The sequence below is a fragment of the Haemorhous mexicanus genome, chromosome 5 (genome assembly GCF_027477595.1).
Source record: "Haemorhous mexicanus isolate bHaeMex1 chromosome 5, bHaeMex1.pri, whole genome shotgun sequence".
Lineage (NCBI taxonomy): Eukaryota > Metazoa > Chordata > Aves > Passeriformes > Fringillidae > Haemorhous > Haemorhous mexicanus.
This window is the reverse complement of record NC_082345.1, coordinates 57,581,951-57,603,087: the sequence shown is the minus strand read 5'-3', so window position 1 is coordinate 57,603,087 and position 21,137 is coordinate 57,581,951. Positions and strand designations below refer to the sequence as shown.

Below are 21,137 nucleotides of genomic sequence, written 5' to 3'. Positions count from 1 at the left end.
CTCAGCAGCTGGGTGAGCTCTGGCAGCCTGTGTCTGCAGGGGAAGCCGTACTTGCAGAAGCTCCTGGCCTGGATTGCTTGTCACAGCCACAGACAGTCCAGGGCAGCTTCACATCCCTGCTCTTGGTAGCCAGGACATGCTGCAGCAAGCCCAAAGAGGAATGGCAGAAATAGATTTCAGGGCTTGGGATAACAAAGGCAGCTACAGATGAGTTAAATAAGCTGTGAGCAGAGACCAGATGTAAACTCCTTTTCAATTCTAAACATCTCTTGTGCCAAGTATTCTAGCTTGACCACCCCATAGCGGTTTGAAGCAAATGGAACTCATTTTTCTCTTCTTTTTTTCTTTCTTTCTGTTTTTTTAAACAACAGATGGCAAAGCTATTCACAGTCTCCGCTTAGACTAAAGTTTGCTGTATTGTAAACAATCATGAACTGAAATTTCAGTCCAACCATTCCCCAGCCCTTGAATATTTTATGCAACATATGATAAAGTGGTTCTCAGAAAAAGTTCATGTGTTACTGTTGTTCCGTTGTCTAGTTGTTGGGATTAATTGTGTCAGGTGGATGAACAGCCTGCCAGACTCCAGGAAGCCAAAGAGCAAAAGACTTTGTGAGCTTTTGCTATTACCACTTTATTGCAGAGTAAATATCTGTGCTAGAAACTGCAGATTGTAATATTGCCTTAGGGGGTCTAGAGTATCAAGAGCAATGTATTATAGATTTCAAGTTCTGACATAATATGCCTTGGTAATTTACTGCTTTGCAGTGGAGTGACTAAACATGACAGCTATGTATATAAAATGATAATAAGTTGATCTACATTTTCTGTTTCTGTATGCTTTTGGAACTTGAACAGGGCCAGCTCATCCTGTTCTTTCTCCAATATTATTGCACAAAATGGCAAGATACTGATTGTGATGATGGCAAAAAATACAAGTGTCTTCATGATGAAAATCATCCTACATAATTCTATTTAAACAATTTTGAGTGTTGCAATGTCACAAGCTTCACTTTATTTATTTTTTTTTAATTAGGGACATTTTCCAAAACCAGTGAGGTTTCACAATAGAAAATGAACTCCACAGCTTGAAGGTAAATCTAATAGATTTTCTATTTATGGTGGAAATATTGTTATATTTAAATCTCTAGAGGTTTTCACTTTTTTATCATGAAAACAAAACAAAACAAAACAAAACTATAAAAACAAGTACAAGCTTTATCTAAAGATAAATAGTTAAAGAAGTATTAAGATGTTCTCTCTCATGCTTGATAAGATTTGGGTGACAGTTTATGACATCTGTCACCCTGGGAAAGAGAAGAAAGAGCTCCTGCATAGCCCTGAACTTTTGCTGTATTGTGTGAGAACACTGTGTTTCTGCTTCACTGAGTAATCCTAAATAGAAAAGTCTGCTAAATTCTTTGCTCTTCCCTACTGAGATGAACCAATGAAAATCATTACCTAACATGATGATCACCTTGATCACATTGAATAAGCACTCAGATCACAGAACTGTAAAATGTAAAGAATACAAGAACCACTAAAGTATCTAGAAAGAGAACTGAAGGTGCATAGAGAAAAAAAAAAACAACACAAAGATAAACCAACCAAAAAAACCAAAAAACCCAACTGAAACAAAAGAATCAAAAAACCCCAAAACAGCAGCACTTTTTAAGTATTGCAGAGGATTAAGGTGCTTCAGTCCTGGCCAGTAAAAGAATTGCTGAATTCAATACCACACCCTGCATAGGAAAATTGGGAACTCTGAAGAAATTGCTCTAACTTTCCATGGAGATATTCTGATATCAGAGAACTACTCTTAATTGTTTATCTCCATTACATAAAAAAACTCTTTCAGAAGCTATTAAGAAAGGCATTAGGGAATTTGTTTATCAACAGTTTAAACTCTCTGAACATTATTGAGGGAGCTGCACAAGTACCCTGTCAGTATGGAAATAGACATGTGATAAGAATGAAAGCCACTTGCCTCTTGTGGCAGACAGAAGTGAAACCAAGACACTTATCTACAAAGCAGGGAACAGAAATTCTGCAATGATTCCATGTTTCCTGTTTATCCCAATTCCTGTTAACCACATTTAGTCCTTCAGTCAATGTGTGTCAGAGGGGTGCTGGGCTGGTGGCAAACACCTACAGCTGCTCAGCACCACAGTCACTACATCCACCTGGCCTTGACATCAGTGTCAGTGTTACTGCTCAGCTTTCTCCTCTAGAAAGAAACACATCCCTTTGTATCCCTTGGTGAGACAGCCTGATTAAAATAGAAGCAATTAACAAATTTTCTTTGTCCCTGTGGATGCAAAATGCAAAATAATGTACTTCATAAGGCCCTAAGAGAGCTGCATACATATATGCACTACTTTACATCAGGTATAAATAGCCAAACTTTTGACTGCTGCAGAACAGCATAGCTGCAATTATTTCAGTGAAGTGATAGCAGTTGTCAGAGATGGAAGATGTTTTCCTTGTGGACAGTTTCTAGAGAGACTAACTCCCTTACACTGCAAAGGAAGTGTCTACTCACAAGAGATTGTCAGGCTTTTGAACACAAATCCTGTAGGACACATAGAGTGTTGTCTTAGTTTCATTCCCACTGTGATATTTGGGAACTAGTTTTAGTTTGGGCCTTGTTTGAAGGACTTCTCCAAGAGAACTACAAATTTGTTGTATATTTTGAGATCTGAATCCCATAGTCCAGGTTAGGATATGTGCCTGGTTATGTTTGGAGTTCAGCTGAGTTGCTTGAAGAGGATACCAACAGCCTGCAGCCCTTTGGCTCTGTCCACACTCTCAAAAATGCTACCCCTATTTTGTCCATAACTTTCTGTTCACTAGTCATGTGTGTTGCATATTAGAAATGAGCCTGGCTCTTTGAACCTCAGGGAGCTGTGACTGCTGCAGAATATTTGGATTCAATGTTGTAAGGCACTGAGCACCCTAGCCACACTCCATAAACCTATGTAAATACCCAGGGTAGAAGAGGAGGGCTGCTCTTAACCAGAGTTAAATATTAAATAAGTAGCAAAAAAAAAAATATTCCCAATATGAAGTCCAATATGGGCCAGGGTGACAATTACCAATATAAAGTCAGTTATTTTTGTCATTGCTGCTAATATAATCACATAAGCAAGAACCTCACTATAGTTCTAATCATATCTGCAGTGACCAACATACTGTTACATACCAGCTTTAAGAAAATGGAATAAAACTGAAAAAAATTACCTGTGAAAATGTTTGTACACAACTTTGACACTGGTCATGCTTCAAATTAACATTGTACCAACTTCTGTAACATATATAATGTAATGCATGTAATGCATGTACGAAGATTTTTAAGTTTAGAAAATGAGAAAATGGTATCTATGTGAAAAAGGAGAAAAATATTGAGTGAAAATTGTAAGGTAATGAAATACGGATTTCTGTATCATTTTTTCTTTCTTAAATTACAGACTTTTTGGAAGGCAGTTACTAAAAAGACCCTGGAATAAGAAAATGAAATAAACAAATATTCTATTTATTTACTAAGATACTAAAATGTCTTTTTTTGATTGTTTGGTTTGGGTTTTTTTGCTTTGTTTCTGGGCAGAAGAATGAAGAATTGTCATCATAAAGAAAATTTCATAAACAAAATGATTAAGATTAATTTCTTTAAACTGTACTTAATTCTGTAGAAGAAATACATCATGTAAATTATTATTATTTTCTCCCAAATTAATGATTAAGAGTAGATTTCCATTATGAAGTACTAACACAAGTTGTCTCACTGAAAGATAAAACACAGAGAGCTTATAAATAAAAATAATGCTTTAGATAAGACTACTTAGCATAATAGAAGGAAAATAAAGCAAAACTGTGGTTATACAAGATTGTGCTGTGGTTATCCTCTTCCTGCAGGTATTTTTTTGGGCTTGAAGCATGAATTGTGTCTGAAGCCTTGTGAAAACTTTTCATCAGTACTTGTTGATCTAATGAAGTACAAGCCTTGTTGGTTTGCTTATGAACTTTGCTCTGCATATGTCCTAGCTGCAGTGAAATATTACTTACACACTGATTTTAGAAATATATGAAAAATGGTTTTGTAAACAGAACCCTTTCTTATGAGGAAACATATGGAACTGGTTGAAATTTTCTGTAAGAACACCCTTTCTGATGCTAATAAGATATCTTCCACATGGTGAAGGTTTCTCCTCTGCATCCAGAAAGAGAGGTGTAGTGAGTTAGTTGTTTCTTCCAAAACCTTCTTGTTTCTTCTTGTTAGTTACTATAGATAACAAAGAAGAAAAATATCCACATCCTCATCCTATTTCAATTCATATTAGCCAAAGCTGACATTACTATAACTTCACGGTCCCAGATAAATATGGTCAATAACTACACCAACAAGAGTTTTTTATTACCTTGCATTTTTTCAATATTTTAATAATAAATAATGCAAGACACTTCTATTGGGAACCGATCAAGGGAAGAGCAAGAATGTATTTTGACCCGGTCAATTCTCAGTCCTAATGCCCAAGATCTTGACTTAGCAGATGAATACCTGGAGTAAATATCTAGATTTCTTGTGAGCTCCCAGACCCTGGCAGTATTCCTGACTAATGTATAACTTAGAAATCTTTTTCTTCTACCTTTTTTTTTTGTCACCCAAATGAACACATGATGATTGATCAAAACCAGCACAGCATTTTGAAACTATTTTTCCAGGAACTAAAAAGGTAATTCCATATACTTGATTTCAGTAATTTGAAACAATAATTTGCTTTCAAATATGCTCAAAATGTTCTTAAAATGAAAGCAATTGGGAAAAATTAATTACTAATTTATCCATTTAAAATCACCAAAACTAAGAAAACAAACCCCAAATATTTTCTTATTCCACTCTTTTAAGAACTTTGAGTTTCAATGGACCAAAACCCTTTGTTTCAAATGGCTGTATCCAGAAATTCATAGAGACAAAGTATTCAGTCCTAGAATTTGTAATTCTGAGTATGTTAGGAAAATATGCTTTATGACAGCAGATGATTCCTTTGGACTGGATTTGGCAGAGTTGACTCTTTGGTGAGTGCAATGTCACTATCTCCATGGGCCTGATCTAGCGACTGCCAATCTATCCCTTCTCCCTTCTCACAACTATAAGACACTGAGACATGAACTGAAGCAAGCAGACTACAAATAGTATTATCTGGAGCTTTTCAGCTACTAATTTTATTTTTTCACCAGAAATTTGCGGATATGAGAAGTGAAATATCTTCCTCTTCCTAATACTATCAACACAGATGTTCTCCCAGTCAAATGTTTCAGGAACCTGTGTCAAGAAAGTAGGAGCAAAAATAAACATTGAAATAGATGGAGGATGATCAGGGCACATTTTACAACTACATTCCAACACTAAAATACTTTGAAGAATTAGAGCAACAAAAAAAAAAGCTTCCATTTTGATAAGAAAAACACATTAGTGAAATTAATCCTAGGTGAAAATAAGAATATATTAGAATAATTTAGTTTTCACAGTTTTGTGGCAGAAAGACTAATTTTTCTTTTTTTTTCTTTTTTTTTTTATTTTAGTAACTTAAACCAACAACATATTAATAAAAATCACTTCATGGTAAGTAATAATGAAGAAATATTGAATCCAATGTTTAAACATAAATATACAACACTTAAAATATTATCTTCAGTGAACCCCTGAGACTGCTGAAGCTTCTAGATTCTAAGGAATAACTTCATAGGCAAGTTAAAACAGAAGGATTATAGCCAAGATGTTTCCAACTTACCATGGAGCGTATCTTTTATGAAGACATAAAGTCTTTTCTCATAGCAACAGATACTTCTTCAAAAACATACAAGCTTTTGGCTCAGAAAACCTTTAGTAATATTAAAAAAAATACTAGAGTTCAAAAATTTCTCTAATTTCTTTAGTTTTTGGCTGGAATAACATTAGTAAAAATGTTTCCTCATGCTGAAACATTTCTTTCCATGTACTGTAAAAATTTTTTAAAAATGCTACTCTATTTAGTATGACCTCTAGGCTTAGACAGAAGTAAAAATATGTTCTTGCTTGGGTTATTGCATTTTTCTCCAACTTTCAGAATCAGCATTTGGTAACAAATATTTTTTACTCAGGGTTTATTTATTTGTTTATTTATTTATTTATTCTTCCACCCCTAGTGCAGGAATGTCTTATTTGGCCTTGGCAACTTATTGAAAAGAGTTTATAGATGCTCTTACTTTCCTGATACCTTTATAGGAAGGGGTGACTATTTTTCATTCCCTTAGAAAATATATTTTATCATAAAAATTCATGGTGAAGAATAGCATAAAAACTTAAGTGTAGTTAAACAGCTTTGTCTCCTGCCCTTCTGAGTTTAGGCACTGAGCTGAGAAAATATATTATCTATAAATACTGTAGCTTCCAATCAGTTTAGCAATGCATCTAATTGCATCTATTCTATGGGAGTTTAACAAGCCAGTTTTCCCTGTTTATGACTGAAGGCTTTCACAGTAGCCATGTGCTGTATTCTAACCTAGAAACTTCAAAGGCAAGTTTTGGTTAACTTAAGCTTTCTTAAGATTTGATGCAACCTTAACAGGTTGCATGCTCTATTAGAAAGGATTTAGGCAGTTTCTTACTATCCTTGAAAGTATATAAAAACCAATAAATAAATGGCTCTACATGTTCTTCACAAACCCATCATTGCTGAGGGTGGTTGTTAGGAGCAGGCAAAGGAGAATAAGTTTCCACAGATTTTCCATTCTGAAGAGGCTGCTGATGATGACAAAGGGGATAACAGGAATTGCTTAATGGAAGACAAAGGAGGTCAGTGACTACATCCAGAAAGGACTGAGTAAAACTCTGAGATACTTTTCATACTATGAGCACTTCTGTGCACATAAGTACATGCACCTATACAGCACCTTGCTTCCCCTGAGATGCCAGTCACCAGCATTCTTATCCCTACCATACTAAACATGAATGTGGAGAAGCACAAGGGCTATGACAATAAATATTATGGTGTGTAATCAGTACTAGAAGGAGCTGCTAAACCTTTTAAATTAACATAATTGAAGTTCAATAACAATCTTTTGTAAGTGCTGATACACGTCAAAATGCATTAGTTTCAATTTAGTTGCTCATTATTTTGCTATCCAATAAAGAATGTCATAAATTTGTTATATATTTACTAGATGGAGCTAAATAAAATAAATTATAATGAAGCAAATTGGCACACCCACTACAGATTTAGTAATAAATATTTACAGATGAGAAAAGCAATGCAAATCTTGAAGATAATGTTAGTCAGGGAAAGTATTATAAAAGTAGTACATAGGGAAATAATAGTCACAAGAACAACAACAAAAAATTGCACTAGCAGGTATTTTATTCAGATGTACCCCATGGTATAAGTTCATATCCTCATCTCTTGGGCCACGATAACCAGATAGATATATGTAACTGGCTTTGAATGCCTATAGCATGTGCAGATTTTCCTTTTTTTTTCCCTTTGGTTTATTAATCTTCTTTGTAGTACTAAAGATCAATAGGATGGACATTGGTATTCTTCAAATATTCACGAGATGAACTAATACTCTAAAAGGAATTAAAAAAGAATAGTATTAATCACACAGTTCTGTGTTTCTGACAACAAAAGCATAGCAGGGGAAAAATGAGGCATGACTATCAAAAAAGTACTTCAAAACTTCAAGGGAAGATGGAAAGAAACTGTGAGACATGAAAGCCCCTTCCCTGTATTTGCTTTCAGGTCTGAGAACCAGTCTGGGACCCCTCTGTACTTTAAAGCAGGTGTTTAACACTGAGGTACTGACCTATGACACACTCTGTACCTCTTGGATCAATGACATGGAACAGGGAAGGACAGGGAAGGACAGGGAAGGACAGGAAACAGCAAAGCACATATACCCTGCAAACCCTACAGTGCTGGCAGCTGTGCATTGATAAAAGACTTATTTGCAAGATTTTTGTAGGTGTGTCTTGTGCTCTGTATATGTTGAAAGCAGTGTTTATGCTGATATAACCATATATTAGTATAAATGGCATAATGGTGTCCTTATCAAGTGTGTACATAGTCATTATGTTTATAATTCTTCTGTCAAAGGAGTCCAATAGAAATGGGGTGGTTTTGTACTTGACTCTGAATATATGCTGTTGTATCAGCATTTCTGAAGGTCATAAATAATGGTAGAGGTATTTTGCATGCTGCATGTATGCCTAATATTGTGGGCATAGAGCAGAGATTTCTTATGTTTGAAGAAAAAATAGAGTCTTTTTTTTCTTTTTTTGTTAATTCATGAAAGCCAAGTGTTACCAAATATACATGGTATGACAAGTAATCTTCAATTTCCATAGACTTAGCTAAATCAGTGGAATTCAAAGCACATAATAATGTCCCAATGTATCTATTTCAGTGCAGCACCAAGGGCCTAGACCGGTGTGTTGCTAATGACTAACACAAGCTAATAGCTGTTTGTGTGCTTCAAGGTGGTTGAAGGGCAAGCAATTCAGTTTTTGTAACAGCAACAGTAAGTCATTAACTCATGGAAATATCTCAGCTAACTTGGAGAGTAAAGAAAGAACTAAAGAAGTACTTTATTTTTCAAGGCAAAAGTGCATGCATTTGGTTTAAATGAGTTTTGTTAATTACAGAGATAGGCAATTTTACTATAGAAATATAATCCCTAACATTTATAGAAACTTCCTAAATCTCTGACACTCTTGAAAAGCCCTGTAATTTTACTGGGCAGATATGGAAGAAGCAGTCTGTGACAGAAGTCTGAACAACTATTCTTGAAGAACAAAAACCAAGAAAAAAATCCTTATTATTTGACAGCCCTACAATACTGTAGAGTTTGTTTTGCCATGCTGAAATAACGTGTACTAGGGGAAAAAAATCTTAGGGTACATAAATAGAAATTTTATCTAATTCTGTCAATACTTAGAGTTAACCTAAGTTCTTCACATATCCCCCTGGTCTGCAGTCATAGTCAGAGTTCTCTGGGTCAGACACTGCTTTGTCCCTAGCTGCCTTTCACAAGAGGTCCAAAAGCTGCTACCCTCCAGAAAGATGTTGGAGTGATCTTACTAAAGCTATAAATTGAGGCTCAAAAATCTAATTAAAAATAAAATAAAATAAAATTTAACATGGAAAGGAATACCACATAAACATTTGTTTATGTTCTTTGCTTGTGATGTATTAATGACCCCAAGAAGTACCAAAGCCTCATTTTGGATAAATGCTATGCAAACTTATAGAAACCACTTGTGACACAGACAGCTGTTACAGTAATTACAGCAGCAAGTCCAGCATTGTAGAAGAAAACAGTGGGAGTGGAGATGATTCTTTAAAAGAGATAATTGTACAGTGTTAAGGCCTGACTGGGTATATCTTTACACTCAGCAAAAACAGGTTCAAAAGCTGCCGCTGATAGATATGCAAGAAGAGGAATATGAGTTTGTCAAGCCTCAGCCCTTCCCCCGGCACGTCCTGTTCCCCTGATCCTTCCTGTGGCAGCACTCTCTCTGTATGGCCTGCAGTCCTGATGTCTAATGTCAGCACCTCTCCAGACCTGACTCACTGCACTGCTTCAATTTCTACATTTCTTTAATGTGCTTAACATATAATGAGAACAAACAGCCTCCCATAAAATTGACTTCCCCACATTTCTTCTTAGTGGTTCTTCTACACAGTGTTCATGTGTTCATGGCACATTTTACAAAGTTATCCCTATTGTAATTATTTTTGGATGTTTTGCTGTGTGCTTTAAAAGGGTCTATCCTTGTTTAATTTAGCACTTGTTTTTGAAACAGGTCAATTAAAGCAGTAAAAATACTTTTTTTTTCCAGTGTACATAAAGCTTATTTTAGTTTGGTTTAGGTAAATTAAGAGGGAATGTGAGCTAAATGAAGCAAAACAAAAGAAGAAAGAAATAAAAGCAAAGCCTAGTCTATATGTTAAATTTATGCCAGCATAGCTAAGTAAACTTGGCACATTAAAAATCACTGCACTAAGCAACATCACTATCCTAGCTGAATAATGGTAGCATAAATATGCCAACAGGAGTGTCCTCACTAACTTGTTTATTTCATTCAGGTACAATCTCTGACAAATTGTGACATTTATATAAATGCAAAGAAATTTCTAAAGAGGAAATTGGAGTAAATGGAAATTGGTGTAAACATTTTCTAAAGTTTTCTGCTTAGTGTTTTCAGTATGGATAGGCTATCAGATTCTCTAATTAAGTGTCTGAAATTGATTCAAATAAATGTAAGATCACAAAGAGACCTTTGGGAATCTCTCTGGAATAGTGATGACAACCACCTTCAGTCCTTCGTCTCTCAGAGAGGTTGCTGGCCTCCCATTCAGCATCGGTTTCAGATCTGTATTATAGTCCTTTATAACCAGGATTAAATGAGCAAGAACCAAACATGAAAAGAAACTTTTTTTTTCCCCACACAATGCCTGAATAAATGGTGATACTCACTGATGCAGAATGTTGTGTAAACCAGAGGTATAAACAATTTTGAAAAGCCACTGTTATGGTGGATGGGCTCACATTAAACATGTGGCTTGGTTACAATACCACTGCAGGAAGCTTGAAACCACGAGGCTGTCCTAGAAACACTCCCTTCAGGCATGCTCAGCTCCCTGTGCCTCAGTAGCCCATGCTGAGAAGAGTTGGTCAAGGCAGCTGTCACAGCTGTGATGCTGAATAAGGGGTTTGCAAGGCTGGCCTGTTCACTTTGCAGGAGCAAAGAAATGTTTGTGTAATAGCCCCACCACCAGATCAGAGGTGTCAGGGGCTGTGGGCAAATCAGCCCAGGGTGAAGAGGCAGCACTTACTGAGCACATCTTTCTCTGTCCCTTTACTGCCCTGCAAAATTTTGCATTTAAGCAAAGCCAGAGCACTGCAGCTTCTCAGAAGATGTATTTGTTCTAAGTGCTCTTCAAGTAAATTTCCACATTATGATTTCCAAATAAGTATTCCCTCTGTTCCATGTGGCTTCTGCCCTTTGTCTTGTCCCAGGAAACTTACTTAGCCATCATAATTCCTGACAGAAGGTGTCCAACTCCATCTAGCTCAACTCTGATTTTAAAGACTCAGAGCGTGTATCTGCGTGCACACAAAAGGTTCAGTGCATAAAGGTCTATGGATATATTATATAATTCTTCCATAATGTAAATAAATTCCATATATCTATATATTCCATATAGTTTGTTGAAGATCATACTTACATCCAAGCTTTCTTGTCCTAGATATGAAAATGACCCCTCATATATTAAATGCAATCAGTCAAAAACTGGTGTTAGGTATTCTGAGGAAAGACATCTTCTGTAATAGCTTTTAAGAAGATGAAAAGTGAGAGGTTTTATAAGTTAGGTGTTCCATATGTTGGTGTCTGGGCAATGATTATTTTTAAAATATTGAGGAAAACCATTACTGCCCATTAAGGTTTAATTCGAGTTCCTCCCAATGGCTTAATTGTACACAACCTGATTTATTTTGGGGTCTTCTGTTTCTTCTATGATAATTAAAAAGTAGACACATGCTAAAATTTTAAAAGGAGAAGAACCATTGTCAGGTCTTTGAACTGGCAGCAAAAAGAGCCTAGCAAACAAGATCCTTACCTACAATCAGGAAATGTTCTCATCAACACTTAAAAGTTTGGCTTAGGGCCTTCAAAGGGATTTGGATCAAATGAACAGTCTCATCACATAGTAAAAAATATAAATATGGGCTTATAAATACAGTGCAGCAAAGATCTCAAATTAGTTTATCATGTTGAATTTTCAGACCCACAAATGAAAGAAAAATTACTTATGTTTTTCTGGAAGAACTAGTAGCAGAGGGAGATAGCAACTTTGAGAGTTTGTGATATTTAAACCTGGTAAAAAAAACCAAGAAACAACTGTAATTTACATGTGTAAAAGTGGCTGTGAAATTCTTAAAGACCTGTCATTTTCAAAATCCTTGAACACAGAGAGATTAATAGAGCTATAATGATTCAGTTACACTGAAAATTGCTTCTTGATGTCATCCAACATAGTGTGCACAGACAAATTCTTAATTTTCCAATTATTTTTCTATCTATTTTATAATACACATGACACAGTAGGGCAACGATAGAGTAAAGAGGAACTGTGGGGTGAAAGGGGTAGAAACTCATAAACTGTAGAATTTCACACTCATCACAAACAGTGTCAAAATGTTTCCATGGTTGTATAAGGATATCATTCCATGAATCAAATTTTGAGTGGTGTTATTTGGCTTGCAGATCCTACAGTTAAGTTGATGGCTGAAATCCGGAGGTTCACTTTCATGAGTGCGGGGATTTTTCTGCTCTGCTCCACTTTTCCTGTTTCCATAAGGTGGTTATGTGTTTAGAGAAGAGATCCATGAAGTCGTAGGCCCTGATGGCATTTCCATTTGTTGGTCTCACTGCTCCTCCACAAGGGATTTTTTCCCCCAAATTTATCTTTTTTCCCTCCAAAAAAGAACATTACAGTACTATTACAATGTGGACCCAGTAAACATATGGGAAGCATAAAACATTGTGCATGAATGGTGACATATCAAAAATCAGAGAAGCATCACTGACCAGTTATCCTCACTCTTATGCTGAGATTGGTTGTTGGGAACAATAATCTTCCGTTTCATGTCTTTGCTCTGTCCATTTTGATGTTTACAATGCTTCCACAACCAAAATGAAAACTAAGAAAAAGAGCAATATTTTTTGCACAAGGTCCTATTTTCATCTGTGATTTAGTTTAGAGATCCATCATTGGTGTCAGTGACAATAATTTTGGTAAGGGCTCATCCCCCCTCTGAGCTACCTAGAGAATAACACCACATCAGTCTACTGTCTTTGGTATTTTGCTACTACTCACTAGCATCAAAAATGTCAAATAAAATCTGGGCAAAGTCTTCATAAATTCAAACTTCTCATTTGTACATTTGCTATTCCTCAAATCTCACTTTTAAACAAATTTTCACTATACTTCTTACAGACAAGCCCATTTTTCTGGAGTGCCTTTAGTGCTGAGGGAGTTACAAACTCTGAAAGAGAAATATTCCAAGCAAATAGGGTAAATATAAACAGTCTCAGCTTGATTTACAGGGCCAGATTGTGGTTTTGCTCACACCAGTTGTACACTTGTATAGTCATATTAACATGAAGTGATTTCTCTCTGTGAAATGAATTATTTCCCTTCTTACCAATGAAAAGAAAGAACTATCAGTTCTCTCTTTTCTTTCCCCTCTTCGTATTTTTAATAATTTTTTTACAAGGGCAGACTTATTTTGTTATGAAGAAACTACAAGGAGATTAAGAAGGTAGTTCTTCATTTTTGATCTGTTATGATTTTCAGTTTCTTTTCTCTTGAATATGACAATTGGGGTCGTATTTCAGCAATAGCAGCTTATTCATAACAGATGAAAGACCCTGTGATCTTTTTTGTGTCTTTCCTGTATTTTCCACAAACATGAGAATTTAGGTGAGTGTGGGTAACATACGTAGGAAATTATTTCCTCTTTTCAGAATCCCTTTTCAAATGAGAGGTATGACTGGTCTTATAGGAGTCTTGCTCCAGCATCCCACTGGCTTTTTGGCTACAAAATTTGTTGGCAAATGCAGGCCTTATGTTCCCTCATTCCTTTTAGGCACTGAGGTGAGTAAGGATGTTCTGCTATTCATACCTCTTTACCAAATCCATACCATGTCAGAATATCCCTGATGACTTTGAATGCTTTGTTATGCAGATCTTTATTACACAGATAAGTCTCAGCTTTCACTTCACAGCTTTAATTTTTATACAATTTTTCAGACCTTGATATGAGAGTTTTCTGAATTGGAGGTTTTCTGACAGAGAGGAGGAATTGTGTTATATCTCAGACAAAATAGTCATTTGAGTAATTGTGATCACAGCAGGGTTAATTTTTGTGTCTATCAAAAGGTGCAGAAAAGTGTTGCAGAAAAAGTTAAGTAAATACAGCCGAAGTTCAGGTTGCACTTTCTGTTAAATAATTGTGTTTGTTCTTCTCAGAACAAACACAACCGTTTTTGATCATAATGATTTTTTTAAGTTCAATGAATCCAGATTTTAAGTTTGATTTTCATGACACAAGTACTTAAAACAATGCTCAGCATGTTCTTTATAGGACCATAGAATCGTTAAGGCTGGAAAAGACCTCTAAGCTCACCAAGGCCTACCATTAAACCAGCATTGCCGTTCACCAATAAAACATATCCCCAAGTGCCACATGCATGTGAGTTTGCACTGAAAAATATATCTCCATCCTTTCCAAAGTTTCCTGAAGTTTTCTGGGAATATCATGCAAAGATTTCTGAGCTGGCTGCATAAAGGCAAACTTATGTCTGGAGGTGGCAAAGCCACAGCTAGAATCTGACCTTCTCAGTTCTCAGATGTTGACTCTTTCCAATTTGCAAGTTTGTACACTACAAAGCCAGGCGCCCTGGTTCCATATTTCCTGGTTGGGATGGGCGTTTCTTTGGGATAGTATTAGCCGTTTCTTTTGAAATGTTTTCTGGCAATCTTAATGCCCTGGATACAGCATAAACTGTTGCACCTGTAGTGTCTCCAGGGCCACAAACCTGGGAATGTCCTCATGTGCTTCCAGTTGAGGTCTCCCTTCCTGGGGTTTCCATCATGTCCCTCTATTGTGTGGCATAGACACAGCCTTGGGCAGATGCCCAAAGGCATTTTGAGGGGGAAGGAGGGAGGGAGGGGTGAGAGGGGTCCTTTCCTGCAAACCAGTACAGTGACCCACATTTTTAATTTCACTTAGGTGCTGCCGGTCACCTCTTCACTCCTCAAGTCTCTCAGTACGTGTGTCACCATCCTGCCCCAAACATGTATGGGTGCGTGAGGAAAAGGAAGAAGCTGCCTGTGTTCTTTTCCCTACTTGGCACACCTTGCATTACAAGTGAGATTTTTGCCTTGAGCATCCATTCTAAGAGAGAACACCATACAAATAAAAGCAAAGTCTTTCTTTCCGTCATGTCATTAAATAATAATCCCAAAGTAGAAATTATGTACAGTGTCTGCAAAATTTATTCTTAATAATAAATGTTGCCTGTTCTTAATGTTCACTTGTAAACCCTCTGGCTTTCATTGCAATAAAACTAATCTTCAAAGTTCTGAAGCAATATGAAGTTTCTCAATGCTCTGTTAAAAACCTCACCCAGTTTCGAAGGTGTCCGATTTCAGAAGTTGACTTCTTGGCTGAATAAAATATCTTTATCCACCTGTTCAAGGTGAAAATTTACATCATCTACATAGGTTCTTTTTTTTTTTTTTAATGGAGAGAAACTATGATTCTCTCCATTAAAAAGAGTTCTAGGAAAATATTTCTCTACCAAATGAGTGGCTGAGAAGATTCAAATTAGTTGTCCAAAAATAGCAAGTTACCTATGTACTTTGTTCATATTTGTTTTTTTCCACTGATGTTTTTATTTGCATTATAGTTGTGCCTGATCTAGATCAAGACAGGTAATGTGATGGTACACAGACAGATGCATTTCCTTTCCTAAAAAACTGTCTATTTTCAGAAACAAGAGGTGGGTGTAAGCAATACAGCTGGGGGGAGAGGATAAAGGTGAACTGAAAAGATCATGCAGCTGCATGAGTAATGAGTGTCTAATGGTTTTGACTAAATTAATTTGGTTTTAATTAGTTATATAACTCTTGCTTGACTCTCCCGCATTGTGTCTGCAGAGTTGGGAGTTAGGAAAACCATCTCCCTGTTTTCAGATTTCATCTGGAAATTATTTAGAAACAATAAGCAGCTATAGAATGCCATTTTAATGCAGTGTATTTTTTTTTCTCAGAAGTCTGTGGTTGTACAGTATTGTTCCTCTCAATTCTAGCCCTCAAATCTAGTACTGAGGCACTTAGAAAAAAATGCATGCTTTCACAAGGCTGTACCAAACTCTGTGAGAAATAACCGAATTGTATAAACAATGAAGTAGCGTATTGCTGTATGTGTCAAATATAAGCATAGAAATTAACCAAATACATATTGACTGTCTTCTCCCTTCAAATTCTTCCCCAGCATGTAGGAGGAAATGAAAACTCTGCCATGTGGAATACAAGAGCACAAGAGAAAAAAAAATCATGAGATTGAAGGGATGACATTTCCCACAAATGGAGAGTAAAACACTACATGAATAAAGTAGCTAGCTAAGGCTCCAAGCCCTTATTTAGTAAGATGTTGTAACCCCCCAATATGGTTGTTCTGAAGTTTAAATCCTATTTCCATGCTCATATTCCTAATTAGTCGTGTGTAGTGCTTTGCTGAATTGAGGCCAGTAAGAAGACATTGGTGAGTAACCCCATACATTTAATCACTACCAGTGATCTGAACTACATGCCTTTATTTGGTTTAAACTGTTATCCAAAAACCCACATTGTTCTGCTTCTGATGCATCTCCTACTTGCTTCTTTTAGATATTATTCCTTTGTGAACTTTAAAGAGTTAAGATGGAAATAATGTATTCACATACTATTTTAAAGTGAAGTGGGGGTTTTTTTGGCTTTTGTTGTTTTGGGGTTTTTTTGAGTTTTTTTAGTGTTTTTTTTTTTTTTTTAACTTTATTGACTAATCTCTTTTACAGAAACTTAAAAAAATGTAAGAAGGAAAAAAGACATTCATGTTTGATTTGGGACTAAGCCAGTGTCAACGTGACTGATGATGGGAACGCTGATGATAGGTTGGGTGAGTCTTTCAAGTTCTGAAACATGTAGAAACCTGCTAAATGGAGCTGAGAGATCCTGAGAGAAGAGCTCACCTGGTAATAAAACTCACTGCAGGGAATAAGGGGAAAAAAACTAACAACAAAACATGCCAGATTTAAAAATTCTCACCCTTCTGCATATGCTTCAAATCAGAGAAGAAACACTAGCTGTTGCAAGTGAATATTCTGTGCGTTCCTGATATACAGAAATACAGGTTGATATTTCTTTTTCAGTAATATCTCCAAAATACTCGTTTCTCCCTTTAAAATGACTTGTGGATGTGGTTTCCTTTATATTGAAATACTTTGTAACTTTTGGTGTTTCATTAGGTGCAAGAAAAAATTCTAACAAATATGTGACCTCTCTTAGTTTTCTCTGAATTTAGTATTCACAAAAATTGTTTGTCTGCCAGATGGCTTAGTCAGAATTGAGTTGTAGCTTATACCATATACTGCATATTTATACAAGTACAACATTTCAAAGCCAAAATAGTCCAGTGAGGTTCCCACCTCCCCTGCTCCTAGTATTGTGCAAGTGCTTCCCTCATCCAGTTCTGTTTGCCAGTGTTCCTCTATGCCAGTCTCAGCAGGTGAGAACAGTTTCCCCTAAGCAAACTCTGCTCTGTTTCTCTACTGAAACTGAAACAGGGTATGGCTATTTTATGCAAGCCAAAGTCTGACTATGCCTTTTTGAATATAGCTGAAATAAGATAACAATAGCAGCTGGGAGGTGCTGCCACTGGTTTCTGATCAGGCTGAAGGTGCAGAATGTTAGCATATTATGAAATCGTACACTGGAGTTTCTTGGTTACATGCTTAAATTTCTATCCCATGCAGGTATTTATGCAATGGTGCTGCCAGCTCTATTTTTATGTTATTTGGCCATTGCACCTAAGGTGGCAATGCTTATTGCACCTTTATTTTGACGTGCTCATACACCCTTGCTGCTGCTTTTGTACTGTTTGTTGCTTCATGACCTGGCCACAAGATTCAAACTGTAGTTAGAAGAGTTTTTGTATTTGGTACCAATAACCATTATAGCTTCATCTAACTAAGATCAAAACATTAACACACTAAATAACTTGTTCTAAAAGGGCAGTACAAGCCTATTATGTTTACCCCACATTTGCATGGATCCCACCTATGTGCTAAACTGATGAATTTTACCTCCTTTTCTAGACTAGCTGGACTTTTCAGTCATTTCTAAATTAATATACATTCAGTGTCACTGAAGGCCTCATGTCATCCTATTCATAGTTACTAACTATTATTTTGGAACCAAAATAACCAAATCCTCCTGTCTACCTTTGGGGTAGAGGAGAGAAGAAATTTAGCTGCTTGAAGACCAGAGGATATAATGCTTCAAATGGTGGTCTTCTTTAAATGCAGATGACTTCTGAATTATGAACCAGGAAGCCTACTAAAAGTAAGAAGGAATGAGCTAGTGAGAAATATGTCAGGGAAAAATAAACCACAGAAAACAATTGCATCTTTCAGTCATGCAGAAGAAGGACAGAGTGTAACGCAGAGTGTAACACTAGAAGTTAATTTAAAACTTGGACTGTATGTAGTTTCACCAGAGATTTTGCTTGGAAGGTAAAATAACAGGTAACCACCTGTTTTCCATCTTTACTCAACTGTCTTGGTTTTAATCTTGTCTTTGTTAATCTATTTAAAACAAAACCAAACTAATTCATTTAGTATTATACTGTGGCTCCACTGGATTTCTTTAATAGCTTTAAATGTGAGTTATCCTGGCAATTTATTATTTCTGAATAATATTAAACTCCTACTACAAAAAAACCCCTCACCTCAAGTCCTCAAACCTCTGTCTTGAAGAAGAAAATAACAAACTTTTAGTTCTTAACACTAGCACTGAAGTATTTTCTTTGGTCATTCATTCAGAATGAATAAAAAAGACAACAAGCTAAGGACTATAAAAGCACTGTTCATAGCAACAATGTTTTTTTTAAACCTGCCTATTTCTGTCCATCCATCTATCATTTGCTGTAGGCACTGTCCTTCTAACTTAACCCACTGTATTCTCTGTTTGATTTGGACTGCCAAATGACAGAGCAATTCAGTTTAGAAGGGACCTTAGAGTGCTCTTGCTTCAGAGAGGCAAAACTGAAAGTAGATCAGGCTGTTCAGGACCTTGCCAGCTCTGACAAAGGTGGAGATTTCCTGGCCTTTCTGTTTCAATGCTTAGTTATCCTCCTTATATCTGTCTGAAACCCCTCTAGGCTTGGTCTCTGTCCTTCTCTCATCCTCCACTGAGCAGATTCTGGCTTCATCTCCTCGGTGCCCATAGATACGGGTCAGTCCCATCCTGCCCCAGGCTGGACAAGCGCAGCCCCTCACCAGCCAATTGCTCCAGCCCACCCATCCTGGTCACCCTATGCTGAACTCACTCCACTTTATCAGCATCCTTGTTGTCCTGGGGGCCTAAAACTGGATGCAAGGATCCAGATGTAGCCTAACAAGTGCCAGGTAATGTGGGATGATCATTTTCCTTCATGTGCTGGCTATCCTCCCTTTGATACAACTCGGTGTGCTGTTAAGCTTCCACCACTGCCAGAGCACACAGCTAGCCCTGACCTCTGGAACAGCTTAAAGTGATAACTTAAACTGATTTGGCAATTAATGCTTTAATTGTTCTCCTCTCAGTTCACAGCGTTTCCTGGGTCAGAATAAATGAAACTGGGTACAGAATGTGCAAACCCTTAGCAAGAGGTTGCAAACATTATAATTCACCTGAAAAGCATGGGCCCTTCACTGTGAACAGCAGAACAGATACTTACAGCGTAGGATCCAGTCAGTGGGGACCTGAAAGACAGCTTCTGGGAATCTCTGCAAGCCCCTTGGTCATTTAGTAATTTAGATTTCTTTCAACTCCACACTTAATGCTCTTTATGTATTGATCACCTCAGTGAAGAATATCACTGATCCTTCTCTACAGTGGATGCCCTCTTTTGATGCTTTCTCTCAGGGTAACATTTCAGTGGATTAAAGCTCTGTATATTTGGGCAATGTTTGTCTAACATTTATACTATGCTTTCTTATGTAACCCTGCTTACACTGATGAAATGAAATTACTGGCCTGTGAACTGATCTGCCCACCAAAGCTTTTGGATGTGCAAACGTGTACGATTAACGTCAGCAACGTGAGAGGCCATGAAGTACTGGGAGCACTCACATGGGGAATGGAGTATGAAGTGGGACACAAGGCTTTACTCTGCAGGTCTATGAAGATATTTAAAACCAGGCATGTGACTGTTTTAGTAAAGCATTGCAGCACTGCTAAATTTTCTGGATAGTAATTGATTGTAGCTATTTCAGAGATACTTATCAAATACTTACTTTTAAAATTCTCTGTTAATGAGCACAGGTAAAGTCTACCTCAGCAGATACTATATTTGTTTTATTCCACTTCATCAAATTTATGCTGAAATCAATGGTGGTTTATTACATTTCACTACAGATGTATGTGTGTGTACATATGTGTATGCATATATGTATGTGCACGTGAGACAGGTAAGGAAGAAGGAAATCCACTGCTGCTTGTGAATTGTCAAAGAAAAAAATCAGTGTTTATGAAATGTGTCACATGAGAGAAAATTGCTGAAAGATCACAATATATTCCAATTATTTTAAAACAAGTTGCGCGTTTTTAGTTTGTTGGGTTTTTTTTTCTGGAAGTGTGCAACATTTTTTCTCTCTCTTTTGGTAGCATCAAGCCTTCTTGAGATGAGGAAGATTGTGACTACTCCCTTTCCAGTCTGAACTCTCTTTATGAAAAATCCCTATAAATGTCGCACCTTTTTTTTTCTCTTCCTCTTTCTGAGTGTCACTAGGACAGTTTATAAATTCAGACATTTTTTTCCCCTAGTGAAATTTGCAGCTATATGGAAAAAAAACCAAACAAACTCCAAAGTCTTCTACTGGGAATAAAGGATTTTGTTTTCCATGCTGACTTGTGCAGGTTGTAGTTAGAGGCTTAATACACTATTTTTGCTTGAGTGCATTTGTGGCCTGGCCTTCCATGATAACCTCTTATTGAATTGCTGCAAAGGACCATGGCTACTCCTAACTGTGCTAAATAGTGGGAAATATCTCTCTAAGAAATCTGGAACAAGGAACAGAGCGAAAGAAGCAGGTATACAAACACTGCAGTGGCTAATTACATAGACTGTCTGCAGTGGCCAGGTCTAATAGACATCAAGGCACCTTCTCTTCAGCAACAGCTTAAGTTGCCAAAGACTGGCAGACCTGTAAAGTAAGCAGTCAGAATTGCACATTGTTTTTTCTTTGTTTCCTTCAAATTTTCATGTTCTTTTCATCATAGTTACTTTCC

At 36.7% G+C, this 21,137-nt stretch overlaps 1 long non-coding RNA gene across 2 annotated transcripts; it reads right to left on the bottom strand.

Moving 5' to 3' along the window:
• Positions 1–7,376: 7,376 nt before the first annotated feature.
• LOC132327752 (uncharacterized) lies at positions 7,377–19,802 on the bottom strand. Of its 2 annotated transcripts, none has more exons than XR_009486592.1 (3): positions 19,585–19,802; positions 10,314–12,514; positions 7,377–7,603 (listed from the first exon to the last, which is right to left on the bottom strand). It is a non-coding gene; the product is annotated as an uncharacterized LOC132327752 (long non-coding RNA). The 2 variants fall into 2 exon arrangements; XR_009486593.1 differs by lacking the exon at positions 7,377–7,603 and having other exon boundaries at positions 10,092–10,421; positions 10,513–12,514.
• Positions 19,803–21,137: the final 1,335 nt, after the last annotated feature.